At 32.8% G+C, this 15,623-nt stretch overlaps 30 non-coding genes and 1 pseudogene across 30 annotated transcripts; all 31 read left to right on the plus strand.

Moving 5' to 3' along the window:
* Positions 1-219: 219 nt before the first annotated feature.
* On the plus strand, positions 220-338 carry LOC131994413 (5S ribosomal RNA). Its single transcript, XR_009396714.1, has one exon. It is a non-coding gene; the product is annotated as a 5S ribosomal RNA (ribosomal RNA).
* A 363-nt stretch (positions 339-701) lies between these two features.
* Positions 702-820, plus strand: LOC131994451 (5S ribosomal RNA). The gene has a single exon (XR_009396752.1). It is a non-coding gene; the product is annotated as a 5S ribosomal RNA (ribosomal RNA).
* A 365-nt stretch (positions 821-1,185) lies between these two features.
* On the plus strand, positions 1,186-1,304 carry LOC131994414 (5S ribosomal RNA). The gene has a single exon (XR_009396715.1). It is a non-coding gene; the product is annotated as a 5S ribosomal RNA (ribosomal RNA).
* Positions 1,305-1,668: 364 nt separating this feature from the next.
* LOC131994484 (5S ribosomal RNA) lies at positions 1,669-1,790 on the plus strand (annotated as a pseudogene).
* A 691-nt stretch (positions 1,791-2,481) lies between these two features.
* On the plus strand, positions 2,482-2,600 carry LOC131994470 (5S ribosomal RNA). Its single transcript, XR_009396771.1, has one exon. It is a non-coding gene; the product is annotated as a 5S ribosomal RNA (ribosomal RNA).
* A 364-nt stretch (positions 2,601-2,964) lies between these two features.
* On the plus strand, positions 2,965-3,083 carry LOC131994415 (5S ribosomal RNA). Its single transcript, XR_009396716.1, has one exon. It is a non-coding gene; the product is annotated as a 5S ribosomal RNA (ribosomal RNA).
* Positions 3,084-3,447: 364 nt separating this feature from the next.
* LOC131994452 (5S ribosomal RNA) lies at positions 3,448-3,566 on the plus strand. The gene has a single exon (XR_009396753.1). It is a non-coding gene; the product is annotated as a 5S ribosomal RNA (ribosomal RNA).
* Positions 3,567-3,931: 365 nt separating this feature from the next.
* LOC131994483 (5S ribosomal RNA) lies at positions 3,932-4,050 on the plus strand. Its single transcript, XR_009396779.1, has one exon. It is a non-coding gene; the product is annotated as a 5S ribosomal RNA (ribosomal RNA).
* A 364-nt stretch (positions 4,051-4,414) lies between these two features.
* On the plus strand, positions 4,415-4,533 carry LOC131994416 (5S ribosomal RNA). The gene has a single exon (XR_009396717.1). It is a non-coding gene; the product is annotated as a 5S ribosomal RNA (ribosomal RNA).
* Positions 4,534-4,899: 366 nt separating this feature from the next.
* Positions 4,900-5,018, plus strand: LOC131994417 (5S ribosomal RNA). Its single transcript, XR_009396718.1, has one exon. It is a non-coding gene; the product is annotated as a 5S ribosomal RNA (ribosomal RNA).
* A 364-nt stretch (positions 5,019-5,382) lies between these two features.
* LOC131994418 (5S ribosomal RNA) lies at positions 5,383-5,501 on the plus strand. Its single transcript, XR_009396719.1, has one exon. It is a non-coding gene; the product is annotated as a 5S ribosomal RNA (ribosomal RNA).
* Positions 5,502-5,866: 365 nt separating this feature from the next.
* On the plus strand, positions 5,867-5,985 carry LOC131994419 (5S ribosomal RNA). Its single transcript, XR_009396720.1, has one exon. It is a non-coding gene; the product is annotated as a 5S ribosomal RNA (ribosomal RNA).
* Positions 5,986-6,349: 364 nt separating this feature from the next.
* On the plus strand, positions 6,350-6,468 carry LOC131994471 (5S ribosomal RNA). Its single transcript, XR_009396772.1, has one exon. It is a non-coding gene; the product is annotated as a 5S ribosomal RNA (ribosomal RNA).
* A 770-nt stretch (positions 6,469-7,238) lies between these two features.
* LOC131994453 (5S ribosomal RNA) lies at positions 7,239-7,357 on the plus strand. Its single transcript, XR_009396754.1, has one exon. It is a non-coding gene; the product is annotated as a 5S ribosomal RNA (ribosomal RNA).
* Positions 7,358-7,721: 364 nt separating this feature from the next.
* Positions 7,722-7,840, plus strand: LOC131994538 (5S ribosomal RNA). The gene has a single exon (XR_009396828.1). It is a non-coding gene; the product is annotated as a 5S ribosomal RNA (ribosomal RNA).
* Positions 7,841-8,204: 364 nt separating this feature from the next.
* On the plus strand, positions 8,205-8,323 carry LOC131994420 (5S ribosomal RNA). The gene has a single exon (XR_009396721.1). It is a non-coding gene; the product is annotated as a 5S ribosomal RNA (ribosomal RNA).
* Positions 8,324-8,688: 365 nt separating this feature from the next.
* On the plus strand, positions 8,689-8,807 carry LOC131994432 (5S ribosomal RNA). Its single transcript, XR_009396733.1, has one exon. It is a non-coding gene; the product is annotated as a 5S ribosomal RNA (ribosomal RNA).
* A 364-nt stretch (positions 8,808-9,171) lies between these two features.
* On the plus strand, positions 9,172-9,290 carry LOC131994421 (5S ribosomal RNA). Its single transcript, XR_009396722.1, has one exon. It is a non-coding gene; the product is annotated as a 5S ribosomal RNA (ribosomal RNA).
* A 364-nt stretch (positions 9,291-9,654) lies between these two features.
* LOC131994423 (5S ribosomal RNA) lies at positions 9,655-9,773 on the plus strand. Its single transcript, XR_009396724.1, has one exon. It is a non-coding gene; the product is annotated as a 5S ribosomal RNA (ribosomal RNA).
* Positions 9,774-10,136: 363 nt separating this feature from the next.
* LOC131994434 (5S ribosomal RNA) lies at positions 10,137-10,255 on the plus strand. The gene has a single exon (XR_009396735.1). It is a non-coding gene; the product is annotated as a 5S ribosomal RNA (ribosomal RNA).
* A 363-nt stretch (positions 10,256-10,618) lies between these two features.
* Positions 10,619-10,737, plus strand: LOC131994424 (5S ribosomal RNA). Its single transcript, XR_009396725.1, has one exon. It is a non-coding gene; the product is annotated as a 5S ribosomal RNA (ribosomal RNA).
* A 363-nt stretch (positions 10,738-11,100) lies between these two features.
* LOC131994454 (5S ribosomal RNA) lies at positions 11,101-11,219 on the plus strand. The gene has a single exon (XR_009396755.1). It is a non-coding gene; the product is annotated as a 5S ribosomal RNA (ribosomal RNA).
* Positions 11,220-11,584: 365 nt separating this feature from the next.
* On the plus strand, positions 11,585-11,703 carry LOC131994439 (5S ribosomal RNA). Its single transcript, XR_009396740.1, has one exon. It is a non-coding gene; the product is annotated as a 5S ribosomal RNA (ribosomal RNA).
* Positions 11,704-12,067: 364 nt separating this feature from the next.
* LOC131994435 (5S ribosomal RNA) lies at positions 12,068-12,186 on the plus strand. Its single transcript, XR_009396736.1, has one exon. It is a non-coding gene; the product is annotated as a 5S ribosomal RNA (ribosomal RNA).
* Positions 12,187-12,549: 363 nt separating this feature from the next.
* LOC131994472 (5S ribosomal RNA) lies at positions 12,550-12,668 on the plus strand. Its single transcript, XR_009396773.1, has one exon. It is a non-coding gene; the product is annotated as a 5S ribosomal RNA (ribosomal RNA).
* Positions 12,669-13,033: 365 nt separating this feature from the next.
* Positions 13,034-13,152, plus strand: LOC131994456 (5S ribosomal RNA). Its single transcript, XR_009396757.1, has one exon. It is a non-coding gene; the product is annotated as a 5S ribosomal RNA (ribosomal RNA).
* Positions 13,153-13,516: 364 nt separating this feature from the next.
* On the plus strand, positions 13,517-13,635 carry LOC131994425 (5S ribosomal RNA). The gene has a single exon (XR_009396726.1). It is a non-coding gene; the product is annotated as a 5S ribosomal RNA (ribosomal RNA).
* Positions 13,636-13,998: 363 nt separating this feature from the next.
* LOC131994426 (5S ribosomal RNA) lies at positions 13,999-14,117 on the plus strand. The gene has a single exon (XR_009396727.1). It is a non-coding gene; the product is annotated as a 5S ribosomal RNA (ribosomal RNA).
* A 366-nt stretch (positions 14,118-14,483) lies between these two features.
* Positions 14,484-14,602, plus strand: LOC131994427 (5S ribosomal RNA). The gene has a single exon (XR_009396728.1). It is a non-coding gene; the product is annotated as a 5S ribosomal RNA (ribosomal RNA).
* A 365-nt stretch (positions 14,603-14,967) lies between these two features.
* LOC131994428 (5S ribosomal RNA) lies at positions 14,968-15,086 on the plus strand. The gene has a single exon (XR_009396729.1). It is a non-coding gene; the product is annotated as a 5S ribosomal RNA (ribosomal RNA).
* Positions 15,087-15,245: 159 nt separating this feature from the next.
* LOC131994457 (5S ribosomal RNA) lies at positions 15,246-15,364 on the plus strand. The gene has a single exon (XR_009396758.1). It is a non-coding gene; the product is annotated as a 5S ribosomal RNA (ribosomal RNA).
* The last annotated feature ends 259 nt before the right edge of the window (positions 15,365-15,623 follow it).

Raw genomic sequence — 15,623 nt, forward strand, 5'->3', positions numbered from 1 at the left:
ATTAAATTTTTCCAAAATAGCGAAACGCTACAATGCATAGAAGATAGTAAAATTAAATAAAGTGTTAATTTTGTAGTTGCGTATGGTATGTTGTAAGTATGTAAAATGAGCTTCTCATGCCTTTACTAGCACGGCGGTCATTTCGTTGTGGCCGCATTTGCTCTTCCAAATAATTGTTCACAATTATTGAATATCTACTCAAATAGACCAAATGTCTTTGCCAACGACCATACCACGCTGAGTACATCGGTTCTCGTCCGATCACCGAAATTAAGCAGCGTCGGGCGCGGTTAGTACTTAGATGGGGGACCGCTTGGGAACACCGCGTGTTGTTGGCATTGTCCAATTTTTTCACTTTTTTTTTGAGATCTATTTAACTTTTCTTATATTTTATATAAAAAATACAATTTTTTAAAATTGAAATATTTTTGAACAAGTTAATTTTTGCTTTTAACATCAAAATAGAAAATTTTAAAATATATATTAAATTTTTCCAAAATAGCGAAACGCTACAATGCATAGAAGATAGTAAAATTAAATAAAGTGTTAATTTTGTAGTTGCGTATGGTATGTTGTAAGTATGTAAAATGAGCTTCTCATGCCTTTACTAGCACGGCGGTCATTTCGTTGTGGCCGCATTTGCTCTTCCAAATAATTGTTCACAATTATTGAATATCTACTCAAATAGACCAAATGTCTTTGCCAACGACCATACCACGCTGAGTACATCGGTTCTCGTCCGATCACCGAAATTAAGCAGCGTCGGGCGCGGTTAGTACTTAGATGGAGGACCGCTTGGGAACACCGCGTGTTGTTGGCATTGTCCAATTTTTTCACTTTTTTTTTTGAGATCTATTTAACTTTTCTTATATTTTATATAAAAAAATACAATTTTTTAAAATTGAAATATTTTTGAACAAGTTAATTTTTGCTTTTAACATCAAAATAGAAAATTTTAAAATATATATTAAATTTTTCCAAAATAGCGAAACGCTACAATGAATAGAAGATAGTAAAATTAAATAAAGTGTTAATTTTGTAGTTGCGTATGGTATGTTGTAAGTATGTAAAATGAGCTTCTCATGCCTTTACTAGCACGGCGGTCATTTCATTGGGGCCGCATTTGCTCTTCCAAATAATTGTTCACAATTATTGAATATCTACTCAAATAGACCAAATGTCTTTGCCAACGACCATACCACGCTGAGTACATCGGTTCTCGTCCGATCACCGAAATTAAGCAGCGTCGGGCGCGGTTAGTACTTAGATGGGGGACCGCTTGGGAACACCGCGTGTTGTTGGCATTGTCCAATTTTTTCACTTTTTTTTTTTAGATCTATTTAACTTTTCTTATATTTTATATAAAAAAATACAATTTTTTAAATTGAAATATTTTTGAACAAGTTAATTTTTGCTTTTAACATCAAAATAGAAAATTTTAAAATATATATTAAATTTTTCCAAAATAGCGAAACGCTACAATGCATAGAAGATAGTAAAATTAAATAAAGTGTTAATTTTGTAGTTGCGTATGGTATGTTGTAAGTATGTAAAATGAGCTTCTCATGCCTTTACTAGCACGGCGGTCATTTCATTGGGGCCGCATTTGCTCTTCCAAATAATTGTTCACAATTATTGAATATCTACTCAAATAGACCAAATGTCTTTGCCAACGACCATACCACGCTGAGTACATCGGTTCTCGTCCGATCACCGAAATTAAGCAGCGTCGGGCGCGGTTAGTAGTACTTAGATGGGGGACCGCTTGGGAACACCGCGTGTTGTTGGCATTGTCCAATTTTTTCACTTTTTTTTTGAGATCTATTTAACTTTTCTTATATTTTATATAAAAAAATACAATTTTTTAAAATTGAAATATTTTTGAACAAGTTAATTTTTGCTTTTAACATCAAAATAGAAAATTTTAAAATATATATTAAATTTTTCCAAAATAGCGAAACGCTACAATGCATAGAAGATAGTAAAATTAAATAAAGTGTTAATTTTGTAGTTGCGTATGGTATGTTGTAAGTATGTAAAATGAGCTTCTCATGCCTTTACTAGCACGGCGGTCATTTCATTGGGGCCGCATTTGCTCTTCCAAATAATTGTTCACAATTATTGAATATCTACTCAAATAGACCAAATGTCTTTGCCAACGACCATACCACGCTGAGTACATCGGTTCTCGTCCGATCACCGAAATTAAGCAGCGTCGGGCGCGGTTAGTATAACATCAAAATAGAAAATTTTAAAATATATATTAAATTTTTCCAAAATAGCGAAACGCTACAATGCATAGAAGATAGTAAAATTAAATAAAGTGTTAATTTTGTAGTTGCGTATGGTATGTTGTAAGTATGTAAAATGAGCTTCTCATGCCTTTACTAGCACGGCGGTCATTTCATTGGGGCCGCATTTGCTCTTCCAAATAATTGTTCACAATTATTGAATATCTACTCAAATAGACCAAATGTCTTTGCCAACGACCATACCACGCTGAGTACATCGGTTCTCGTCCGATCACCGAAATTAAGCAGCGTCGGGCGCGGTTAGTACTTAGATGGTGGACCGCTTGGGAACACCGCGTGTTGTTGGCATTGTCCAATTTTTTCACTTTTTTTTTGAGATCTATTTAACTTTTCTTATATTTTATATAAAAAAATAAAATTTTTTAAAATTGAAATATTTTTGAACAAGTTAATTTTTGCTTTTAACATCAAAATAGAAAATTTTAAAATATATATTAAATTTTTCCAAAATAGCGAAACGCTACAATGCATAGAAGATAGTAAAATTAAATAAAGTGTTAATTTTGTAGTTGCGTATGGTATGTTGTAAGTATGTAAAATGAGCTTCTCATGCCTTTACTAGCACGGCGGTCATTTCATTGGGGCCGCATTTGCTCTTCCAAATAATTGTTCACAATTATTGAATATGTACTCAAATAGACCAAATGTCTTTGCCAACGACCATACCACGCTGAGTACATCGGTTCTCGTCCGATCACCGAAATTAAGCAGCGTCGGGCGCGGTTAGTACTTAGATGGGGGACCGCTTGGGAACACCGCGTGTTGTTGGCATTGTCCAATTTTTTCACTTTTTTTTTGAGATCTATTTAACTTTTCTTATATTTTATATAAAAAAATACAATTTTTTAAAATTGAAATATTTTTGAACAAGTTAATTTTTGCTTTTAACATCAAAATAGAAAATTTTAAAATATATATTAAATTTTTCCAAAATAGCGAAACGCTACAATGCATAGAAGATAGTAAAATTAAATAAAGTGTTAATTTTGTAGTTGCGTATGGTATGTTGTAAGTATGTAAAATGAGCTTCTCATGCCTTTACTAGCACGGCGGTCATTTCATTGGGGCCGCATTTGCTCTTCCAAATAATTGTTCACAATTATTGAATATCTACTCAAATAGACCAAATGTCTTTGCCAACGACCATACCACGCTGAGTACATCGGTTCTCGTCCGATCACCGAAATTAAGCAGCGTCGGGCGCGGTTAGTACTTAGATGGAGGACCGCTTGGGAACACCGCGTGTTGTTGGCATTGTCCAATTTTTTCACTTTTTTTTTTGAGATCTATTTAACTTTTCTTATATTTTATATAAAAAAATACAATTTTTTAAAATTGAAATATTTTTGAACAAGTTAATTTTTGCTTTTAACATCAAAATAGAAAATTTTAAAATATATATTAAATTTTTCCAAAATAGCGAAACGCTACAATGCATAGAAGATAGTAAAATTAAATAAAGTGTTAATTTTGTAGTTGCGTATGGTATGTTGTAAGTATGTAAAATGAGCTTCTCATGCCTTTACTAGCACGGCGGTCATTTCATTGGGGCCGCATTTGCTCTTCCAAATAATTGTTCACAATTATTGAATATCTACTCAAATAGACCAAATGTCTTTGCCAACGACCATACCACGCTGAGTACATCGGTTCTCGTCCGATCACCGAAATTAAGCAGCGTCGGGCGTGGTTAGTACTTAGATGGGGGACCGCTTGGGAACACCGCGTGTTGTTGGCATTGTCCAATTTTTTTACTTTTTTTTTGAGATCTATTTAACTTTTCTTATATTTTATATAAAAAAATACAATTTTTTAAAATTGAAATATTTTTGAACAAGTTAATTTTTGCTTTTAACATCAAAATAGAAAATTTTAAAATATATATTAAATTTTTCCAAAATAGCGAAACGCTACAATGCATAGAAGATAGTCAAATTAAATAAAGTGTTAATTTTGTAGTTGCGTATGGTATGTTGTAAGTATGTAAAATGAGCTTCTCATGCCTTTACTAGCACGGCGGTCATTTCATTGGGGCCGCATTTGCTCTTCCAAATAATTGTTCACAATTATTGAATATCTACTCAAATAGACCAAATGTCTTTGCCAACGACCATACCACGCTGAGTACATCGGTTCTCGTCCGATCACCGAAATTAAGCAGCGTCGGGCGCGGTTAGTACTTAGATGGGGGACCGCTTGGGAACACCGCGTGTTGTTGGCATTGTCCAATTTTTTCACTTTTTTTTTTTGAGATCTATTTAACTTTTCTTATATTTTATATAAAAAAATACAATTTTTTAAAATTGAAATATTTTTGAACAAGTTAATTTTTGCTTTTAACATCAAAATAGAAAATTTTAAAATATATATTAAATTTTTCCAAAATAGCGAAACGCTACAATGCATAGAAGATAGTAAAATTAAATAAAGTGTTAATTTTGTAGTTGCGTATGGTATGTTGTAAGTATGTAAAATGAGCTTCTCATGCCTTTACTAGCACGGCGGTCATTTCATTGTGGCCGCATTTGCTCTTCCAAATAATTGTTCACAATTATTGAATATGTACTCAAATAGACCAAATGTCTTTGCCAACGACCATACCACGCTGAGTACATCGGTTCTCGTCCGATCACCGAAATTAAGCAGCGTCGGGCGCGGTTAGTACTTAGATGGGGGACCGCTTGGGAACACCGCGTGTTGTTGGCATTGTCCAATTTTTTCACTTTTTTTTTGAGATCTATTTAACTTTTCTTATATTTTATATAAAAAAATACAATTTTTTAAAATTGAAATATTTTTGAACAAGTTAATTTTTGCTTTTAACATCAAAATAGAAAATTTTAAAATATATATTAAATTTTTCCAAAATAGCGAAACGCTACAATGCATAGAAGATAGTAAAATTAAATAAAGTGTTAATTTTGTAGTTGCGTATGGTATGTTGTAAGTATGTAAAATGAGCTTCTCATGCCTTTACTAGCACGGCGGTCATTTCATTGTGGCCGCATTTGCTCTTCCAAATAATTGTTCACAATTATTGAATATGTACTCAAATAGACCAAATGTCTTTGCCAACGACCATACCACGCTGAGTACATCGGTTCTCGTCCGATCACCGAAATTAAGCAGCGTCGGGCGCGGTTAGTACTTAGATGGGGGACCGCTTGGGAACACCGCGTGTTGTTGGCATTGTCCAATTTTTTCACTTTTTTTTTTGAGATCTATTTAACTTTTCTTATATTTGATATAAAAAAATACAATTTTTTAAAATTGAAATATTTTTGAACAAGTTAATTTTTGCTTTTAACATCAAAATAGAAAATTTTAAAATATATATTAAATTTTTCCAAAATAGCGAAACGCTACAATGCATAGAAGATAGTCAAATTAAATAAAGTGTTAATTTTGTAGTTGCGTATGGTATGTTGTAAGTATGTAAAATGAGCTTCTCATGCCTTTACTAGCACGGCGGTCATTTCATTGTGGCCGCATTTGCTCTTCCAAATAATTGTTCACAATTATTGAATATCTACTCAAATAGACCAAATGTCTTTGCCAACGACCATACCACGCTGAGTACATCGGTTCTCGTCCGATCACCGAAATTAAGCAGCGTCGGGCGCGGTTAGTACTTAGATGGGGGACCGCTTGGGAACACCGCGTGTTGTTGGCATTGTCCAATTTTTTCACTTTTTTTTTGAGATCTATTTAACTTTTCTTATATTTTATATAAAAAAATACAATTTTTTAAAATTGAAATATTTTTGAACAAGTTAATTTTTGCTTTTAACATCAAAATAGAAAATTTTAAAATATATATTAAATTTTTCCAAAATAGCGAAACGCTACAATGCATAGAAGATAGTAAAATTAAATAAAGTGTTAATTTTGTAGTTGCGTATGGTATGTTGTAAGTATGTAAAATGAGCTTCTCATGCCTTTACTAGCACGGCGGTCATTTCATTGGGGCCGCATTTGCTCTTCCAAATAATTGTTCACAATTATTGAATATCTACTCAAATAGACCAAATGTTTTTGCCAACGACCATACCACGCTGAGTACATCGGTTCTCGTCCGATCACCGAAATTAAGCAGCGTCGGGCGCGGTTAGTACTTAGATGGTGGACCGCTTGGGAACACCGCGTGTTGTTGGCATTGTCCAATTTTTTCACTTTTTTTTTTGAGATCTTGTTAACTTTTCTTATATTTTATATAAAAAAATACAATTTTTTAAAATTGAAATATTTTTGAACAAGTTAATTTTTGCTTTTAACATCAAAATAGAAAATTTTAAAATATATATTAAATTTTTCCAAAATAGCGAAACGCTACAATGCATAGAAGATAGTAAAATTAAATAAAGTGTTAATTTTGTAGTTGCGTATGGTATGTTGTAAGTATGTAAAATGAGCTTCTCATGCCTTTACTAGCACGGCGGTCATTTCATTGGGGCCGCATTTGCTCTTCCAAATAATTGTTCACAATTATTGAATATGTACTCAAATAGACCAAATGTCTTTGCCAACGACCATACCACGCTGAGTACATCGGTTCTCGTCCGATCACCGAAATTAAGCAGCGTCGGGCGCGGTTAGTACTTAGATGGGGGACCGCTTGGGAAAAAAATACAATTTTTTAAAATTGAAATATTTTTGAACAAGTTAATTTTTGCTTTTAACATCAAAATAGAAAATTTTAAAATATATATTAAATTTTTCCAAAATAGCGAAACGCTACAATGCATAGAAGATAGTAAAATTAAATAAAGTGTTAATTTTGTAGTTGCGTATGGTATGTTGTAAGTATGTAAAATGAGCTTCTCATGCCTTTACTAGCACGGCGGTCATTTCGTTGTGGCCGCATTTGCTCTTCCAAATAATTGTTCACAATTATTGAATATGTACTCAAATAGACCAAATGTCTTTGCCAACGACCATACCACGCTGAGTACATCGGTTCTCGTCCGATCACCGAAATTAAGCAGCGTCGGGCGCGGTTAGTACTTAGATGGAGGACCGCTTGGGAACACCGCGTGTTGTTGGCATTGTCCAATTTTTTCACTTTTTTTTTTAGATCTATTTAACTTTTCTTATATTTTATATAAAAAAATACAATTTTTTAAAATTGAAATATTTTTGAACAAGTTAATTTTTGCTTTTAACATCAAAATAGAAAATTTTAAAATATATATTAAATTTTTCCAAAATAGCGAAACGCTACAATGCATAGAAGATAGTAAAATTAAATAAAGTGTTAATTTTGTAGTTGCGTATGGTATGTTGTAAGTATGTAAAATGAGCTTCTCATGCCTTTACTAGCACGGCGGTCATTTCGTTGTGGCCGCATTTGCTCTTCCAAATAATTGTTCACAATTATTGAATATCTACTCAAATAGACCAAATGTCTTTGCCAACGACCATACCACGCTGAGTACATCGGTTCTCGTCCGATCACCGAAATTAAGCAGCGTCGGGCGTGGTTAGTACTTAGATGGGGGACCGCTTGGGAACACCGCGTGTTGTTGGCATTGTCCAATTTTTTCACTTTTTTTTTGAGATCTATTTAACTTTTCTTATATTTTATATAAAAAAATACAATTTTTTAAAATTGAAATATTTTTGAACAAGTTAATTTTTGCTTTTAACATCAAAATAGAAAATTTTAAAATATATATTAAATTTTTCCAAAATAGCGAAACGCTACAATGCATAGAAGATAGTCAAATTAAATAAAGTGTTAATTTTGTAGTTGCGTATGGTATTTTGTAAGTATGTAAAATGAGCTTCTCATGCCTTTACTAGCACGGCGGTCATTTCGTTGTGGCCGCATTTGCTCTTCCAAATAATTGTTCACAATTATTGAATATCTACTCAAATAGACCAAATGTCTTTGCCAACGACCATACCACGCTGAGTACATCGGTTCTCGTCCGATCACCGAAATTAAGCAGCGTCGGGCGCGGTTAGTACTTAGATGGGGGACCGCTTGGGAACACCGCGTGTTGTTGGCATTGTCCAATTTTTTCACTTTTTTTTTTGAGATCTATTTAACTTTTCTTATATTTTATATAAAAAAATACAATTTTTTAAAATTGAAATATTTTTGAACAAGTTAATTTTTGCTTTTAACATCAAAATAGAAAATTTTAAAATATATATTAAATTTTTCCAAAATAGCGAAACGCTACAATGCATAGAAGATAGTCAAATTAAATAAAGTGTTAATTTTGTAGTTGCGTATGGTATGTTGTAAGTATGTAAAATGAGCTTCTCATGCCTTTACTAGCACGGCGGTCATTTCATTGTGGCCGCATTTGCTCTTCCAAATAATTGTTCACAATTATTGAATATCTACTCAAATAGACCAAATGTCTTTGCCAACGACCATACCACGCTGAGTACATCGGTTCTCGTCCGATCACCGAAATAAAGCAGCGTCGGGCGCGGTTAGTACTTAGATGGGGGACCGCTTGGGAACACCGCGTGTTGTTGGCATTGTCCAATTTTTTCACTTTTTTTTTGAGATCTATTTAACTTTTCTTATATTTTATATAAAAAATACAATTTTTTAAAATTGAAATATTTTTGAACAAGTTAATTTTTGCTTTTAACATCAAAATAGAAAATTTTAAAATATATATTAAATTTTTTCCAAAATAGCGAAACGCTACAATGCATAGAAGATAGTAAAATTAAATAAAGTGTTAATTTTGTAGTTGCGTATGGTATGTTGTAAGTATGTAAAATGAGCTTCTCATGCCTTTACTAGCACGGCGGTCATTTCGTTGTGGCCGCATTTGCTCTTCCAAATAATTGTTCACAATTATTGAATATCTACTCAAATAGACCAAATGTCTTTGCCAACGACCATACCACGCTGAGTACATCGGTTCTCGTCCGATCACCGAAATTAAGCAGCGTCGGGCGCGGTTAGTACTTAGATGGGGGACCGCTTGGGAACACCGCGTGTTGTTGGCATTGTCCAATTTTTTCACTTTTTTTTTGAGATCTATTTAACTTTTCTTATATTTTATATAAAAAAATACAATTTTTTAAAATTGAAATATTTTTGAACAAGTTAATTTTTGCTTTTAACATCAAAATAGAAAATTTTAAAATATATATTAAATTTTTCCAAAATAGCGAAACGCTACAATGCATAGAAGATAGTCAAATTAAATAAAGTGTTAATTTTGTAGTTGCGTATGGTATGTTGTAAGTATATAAAATGAGCTTCTCATGCCTTTACTAGCACGGCGGTCATTTCATTGGGGCCGCATTTGCTCTTCCAAATAATTGTTCACAATTATTGAATATGTACTCAAATAGACCAAATGTCTTTGCCAACGACCATACCACGCTGAGTACATCGGTTCTCGTCCGATCACCGAAATTAAGCAGCGTCGGGCGCGGTTAGTACTTAGATGGGGGACCGCTTGGGAACACCGCGTGTTGTTGGCATTGTCCAATTTTTTCACTTTTTTTTGAGATCTATTTAACTTTTCTTATATTTTATATAAAAAAATACAATTTTTTAAAATTAAAATATTTTTGAACAAGTTAATTTTTGCTTTTAACATCAAAATAGAAAATTTTAAAATATATATTAAATTTTTCCAAAATAGTGAAACGCTACAATGCATAGAAGATAGTAAAATTAAATAAAGTGTTAATTTTGTAGTTGCGTATGGTATGTTGTAAGTATGTAAAATGAGCTTCTCATGCCTTTACTAGCACGGCGGTCATTTCATTGTGGCCGCATTTGCTCTTCCAAATAATTGTTCACAATTATTGAATATGTACTCAAATAGACCAAATGTCTTTGCCAACGACCATACCACGCTGAGTACATCGGTTCTCGTCCGATCACCGAAATAAAGCAGCGTCGGGCGCGGTTAGTACTTAGATGGGGGACCGCTTGGGAACACCGCGTGTTGTTGGCATTGTCCAATTTTTTCACTTTTTTTTTGAGATCTATTTAACTTTTCTTATATTTTATATAAAAAATACAATTTTTTAAAATTGAAATATTTTTGAACAAGTTAATTTTTGCTTTTAACATCAAAATAGAAAATTTTAAAATATATATTAAATTTTTCCAAAATAGCGAAACGCTACAATGCATAGAAGATAGTAAAATTAAATAAAGTGTTAATTTTGTAGTTGCGTATGGTATGTTGTAAGTATGTAAAATGAGCTTCTCATGCCTTTACTAGCACGGCGGTCATTTCGTTGTGGCCGCATTTGCTCTTCCAAATAATTGTTCACAATTATTGAATATCTACTCAAATAGACCAAATGTCTTTGCCAACGACCATACCACGCTGAGTACATCGGTTCTCGTCCGATCACCGAAATTAAGCAGCGTCGGGCGCGGTTAGTACTTAGATGGGGGACCGCTTGGGAACACCGCGTGTTGTTGGCATTGTCCAATTTTTTCACTTTTTTTTTGAGATCTATTTAACTTTTCTTATATTTTATATAAAAAATACAATTTTTTAAAATTGAAATATTTTTGAACAAGTTAATTTTTGCTTTTAACATCAAAATAGAAAATTTTAAAATATATATTAAATTTTTCCAAAATAGCGAAACGCTACAATGCATAGAAGATAGTAAAATTAAATAAAGTGTTAATTTTGTAGTTGCGTATGGTATGTTGTAAGTATGTAAAATGAGCTTCTCATGCCTTTACTAGCACGGCGGTCATTTCGTTGTGGCCGCATTTGCTCTTCCAAATAATTGTTCACAATTATTGAATATCTACTCAAATAGACCAAATGTCTTTGCCAACGACCATACCACGCTGAGTACATCGGTTCTCGTCCGATCACCGAAATTAAGCAGCGTCGGGCGCGGTTAGTACTTAGATGGAGGACCGCTTGGGAACACCGCGTGTTGTTGGCATTGTCCAATTTTTTCACTTTTTTTTTTGAGATCTATTTAACTTTTCTTATATTTTATATAAAAAAATACAATTTTTTAAAATTGAAATATTTTTGAACAAGTTAATTTTTGCTTTTAACATCAAAATAGAAAATTTTAAAATATATATTAAATTTTTCCAAAATAGCGAAACGCTACAATGAATAGAAGATAGTAAAATTAAATAAAGTGTTAATTTTGTAGTTGCGTATGGTATGTTGTAAGTATGTAAAATGAGCTTCTCATGCCTTTACTAGCACGGCGGTCATTTCATTGGGGCCGCATTTGCTCTTCCAAATAATTGTTCACAATTATTGAATATCTACTCAAATAGACCAAATGTCTTTGCCAACGACCATACCACGCTGAGTACATCGGTTCTCGTCCGATCACTGAAATTAAGCAGCGTCGGGCGCGGTTAGTACTTAGATGGGGGACCGCTTGGGAACACCGCGTGTTGTTGGCATTGTCCAATTTTTTCACTTTTTTTTTTAGATCTATTTAACTTTTCTTATATTTTATATAAAAAAATACAATTTTTTAAAATTGAAATATTTTTGAACAATTTAATTTTTGCTTTTAACATCAAAATAGAAAATTTTAAAATATATATTAAATTTTTCCAAAATAGCGAAACGCTACAATGCATAGAAGATAGTAAAATTAAATAAAGTGTTAATTTTGTAGTTGCGTATGGTATGTTGTAAGTATGTAAAATGAGCTTCTCATGCCTTTACTAGCACGGCGGTCATTTCATTAGGGCCGCATTTGCTCTTCCAAATAATTGTTCACAATTATTGAATATCTACTCAAATAGACCAAATGTCTTTGCCAACGACCATACCACGCTGAGTACATCGGTTCTCGTCCGATCACCGAAATAAAGCAGCGTCGGGCGCGGTTAGTACTTAGATGGGGGACCGCTTGGGAACACCGCGTGTTGTTGGCATTGTCCAATTTTTTCACTTTTTTTTTTAGATCTATTTAACTTTTCTTATATTTTATATAAAAAAATACAATTTTTTAAAATTGAAATATTTTTGAACAAGTTAATTTTTGCTTTTAACATCAAAATAGAAAATTTTAAAATATATATTAAATTTTCCAAAATAGCGAAACGCTACAATGCATAGAAGATAGTAAAATTAAATAAAGTGTTAATTTTGTAGTTGCGTATGGTATGTTGTAAGTATGTAAAATGAGCTTCTCATGCCTTTAAGAGCACGGCGGTCATTTCATTGGGGCCGCATTTGCTCTTCCAAATAATTGTTCACAATTATTGAATATCTACTCAAATAGACCAAATGTTTTTGCCAACGACCATACCACGCTGAGTACATCGGTTCTCGTCCGATCACCGAAATTAAGCAGCGTCGGGCGCGGTTAGTACTTAGATGGTGGACCGCTTGGGAACACCGCGTGTTGTTGGCATTGTCCAATTTTTTCACTTTTTTTTTTGAGATCTTGTTAACTTTTCTTATATTTTATATAAAAAAATACAATTTTTTAAAATTGAAATATTTTTGAACAAGTTAATTTTTGCTTTTAACATCAAAATAGAAAATTTTAAAATATATATTAAATTTTTCCAAAATAGCGAAACGCTACAATGCATAGAAGATAGTAAAATTAAATAAAGTGTTAATTTTGTAGTTGCGTATGGTATGTTGTAAGTATGTAAAATGAGCTTCTCATGCCTTTACTAGCACGGCGGTCATTTCATTGGGGCCGCATTTGCTCTTCCAAATAATTGTTCACAATTATTGAATATCTACTCAAATAGACCAAATGTCTTTGCCAACGACCATACCACGCTGAGTACATCGGTTCTCGTCCGATCACCGAAATTAAGCAGCGTCGGGCGCGGTTAGTACTTAGATGGAGGACCGCTTGGGAACACCGCGTGTTGTTGGCATTGTCCAATTTTTTCACTTTTTTTTTGAGATCTATTTAACTTTTCTTATATTTTATATAAAAAAATACAATTTTTTAAAATTGAAATATTTTTGAACAAGTTAATTTTTGCTTTTAACATCAAAATAGAAAATTTTAAAATATATATTAAATTTTTCCAAAATAGTGAAACGCTACAATGCATAGAAGATAGTAAAATTAAATAAAGTGTTAATTTTGTAGTTGCGTATGGTATGTTGTAAGTATGTAAAATGAGCTTCTCATGCCTTTACTAGCACGGCGGTCATTTCATTGTGGCCGCATTTGCTCTTCCAAATAATTGTTCACAATTATTGAATATGTACTCAAATAGACCAAATGTCTTTGCCAACGACCATACCACGCTGAGTACATCGGTTCTCGTCCGATCACCGAAATTAAGCAGCGTCGGGCGCGGTTAGTACTTAGATGGGGGACCGCTTGGGAACACCGCGTGTTGTTGGCATTGTCCAATTTTTTCACTTTTTTTTTGAGATCTATTTAACTTTTCTTATATTTTATATAAAAAAATACAATTTTTTAAAATTGAAATATTTTTGAACAAGTTAATTTTTGCTTTTAACATCAAAATAGAAAATTTTAAAATATATATTAAATTTTCCAAAATAGCGAAACGCTACAATGCATAGAAGATAGTAAAATTAAATAAAGTGTTAATTTTGTAGTTGCGTATGGTATGTTGTAAGTATGTAAAATGAGCTTCTCATGCCTTTACTAGCACGGCGGTCATTTCATTGGGGCCGCATTTGCTCTTCCAAATAATTGTTCACAATTATTGAATATCTACTCAAATAGACCAAATGTCTTTGCCAACGACCATACCACGCTGAGTACATCGGTTCTCGTCCGATCACCGAAATTAAGCAGCGTCGGGCGCGGTTAGTACTTAGATGGGGGACCGCTTGGGAACACCGCGTGTTGTTGGCATTGTCCAATTTTTTCACTTTTTTTTTTTGAGATCTATTTAACTTTTCTTATATTTTATATAAAAAAATACAATTTTTTAAAATTGAAATATTTTTGAACAAGTTAATTTTTGCTTTTAACATCAAAATAGAAAATTTTAAAATATATATTAAATTTTTCCAAAATAGCGAAACGCTACAATGCATAGAAGATAGTAAAATTAAATAAAGTGTTAATTTTGTAGTTGCGTATGGTATGTTGTAAGTATGTAAAATGAGCTTCTCATGCCTTTACTAGCACGGCGGTCATTTCATTGGGGCCGCATTTGCTCTTCCAAATAATTGTTCACAATTATTGAATATCTACTCAAATAGACCAAATGTCTTTGCCAACGACCATACCACGCTGAGTACATCGGTTCTCGTCCGATCACCGAAATTAAGCAGCGTCGGGCGCGGTTAGTACTTAGATGGGGGACCGCTTGGGAACACCGCGTGTTGTTGGCATTGTCCAATTTTTTCACTTTTTTTTTTGAGATCTATTTAACTTTTCTTATATTTTATATAAAAAAATACAATTTTTTAAAATTGAAATATTTTTGAACAAGTTAATTTTTGCTTTTAACATCAAAATAGAAAATTTTAAAATATATATTAAATTTTTCCAAAATAGCGAAACTCTACAATGCATAGAAGATAGTAAAATTAAATAAAGTGTTAATTTTGTAGTTGCGTATGGTATGTTGTAAGTATGTAAAATGAGCTTCTCATGCCTTTACTAGCACGGCGGTCATTTCATTGGGGCCGCATTTGCTCTTCCAAATAATTGTTCACAATTATTGAATATCTACTCAAATAGACCAAATGTCTTTGCCAACGACCATACCACGCTGAGTACATCGGTTCTCGTCCGATCACCGAAATTAAGCAGCGTCGGGCGCGGTTAGTACTTAGATGGGGGACCGCTTGGGAACACCGCGTGTTGTTGGCATTGCCCAATTTTTTCACTTTTTTTTTGAGATCTATTTAACTTTTCTTATATTTTATATAAAAAAATACAATTTTTTAAAATTGAAATATTTTTGAACAAGTTAATTTTTGCTTTTAACATCAAAATAGAAAATTTTAAAATATATATTATGTTGTCGTTGCCAACGACCATACCACGCTGAGTACATCGGTTCTCGTCCGATCACCGAAATTAAGCAGCGTCGGGCGCGGTTAGTACTTAGATGGAGGACCGCTTGGGAACACCGCGTGTTGTTGGCATTGTCCAATTTTTTCACTTTTTTTTGAGATCTATTTAACTTTTCTTATATTTTATATAAAAAAATACAATTTTTTAAAATTGAAATATTTTTGAAAAAGTTAATTTTTGCTTTTAACATCAAAATAGAAAATTTTAAAATATATATTAAATTTTTCCAAAATAGCGAAACGCTACAATGCATAGAAGATAGTAAAATTAAAGTGTTAATTTTGTAGTTGCGTATGGTATGTTGTAAGTACAGCGGTCAAAAAAGTATTC

The sequence above is a fragment of the Stomoxys calcitrans genome, chromosome 1, assembly GCF_963082655.1.
Source record: "Stomoxys calcitrans chromosome 1, idStoCalc2.1, whole genome shotgun sequence".
In the NCBI taxonomy this organism is placed as follows: domain Eukaryota; kingdom Metazoa; phylum Arthropoda; class Insecta; order Diptera; family Muscidae; genus Stomoxys; species Stomoxys calcitrans.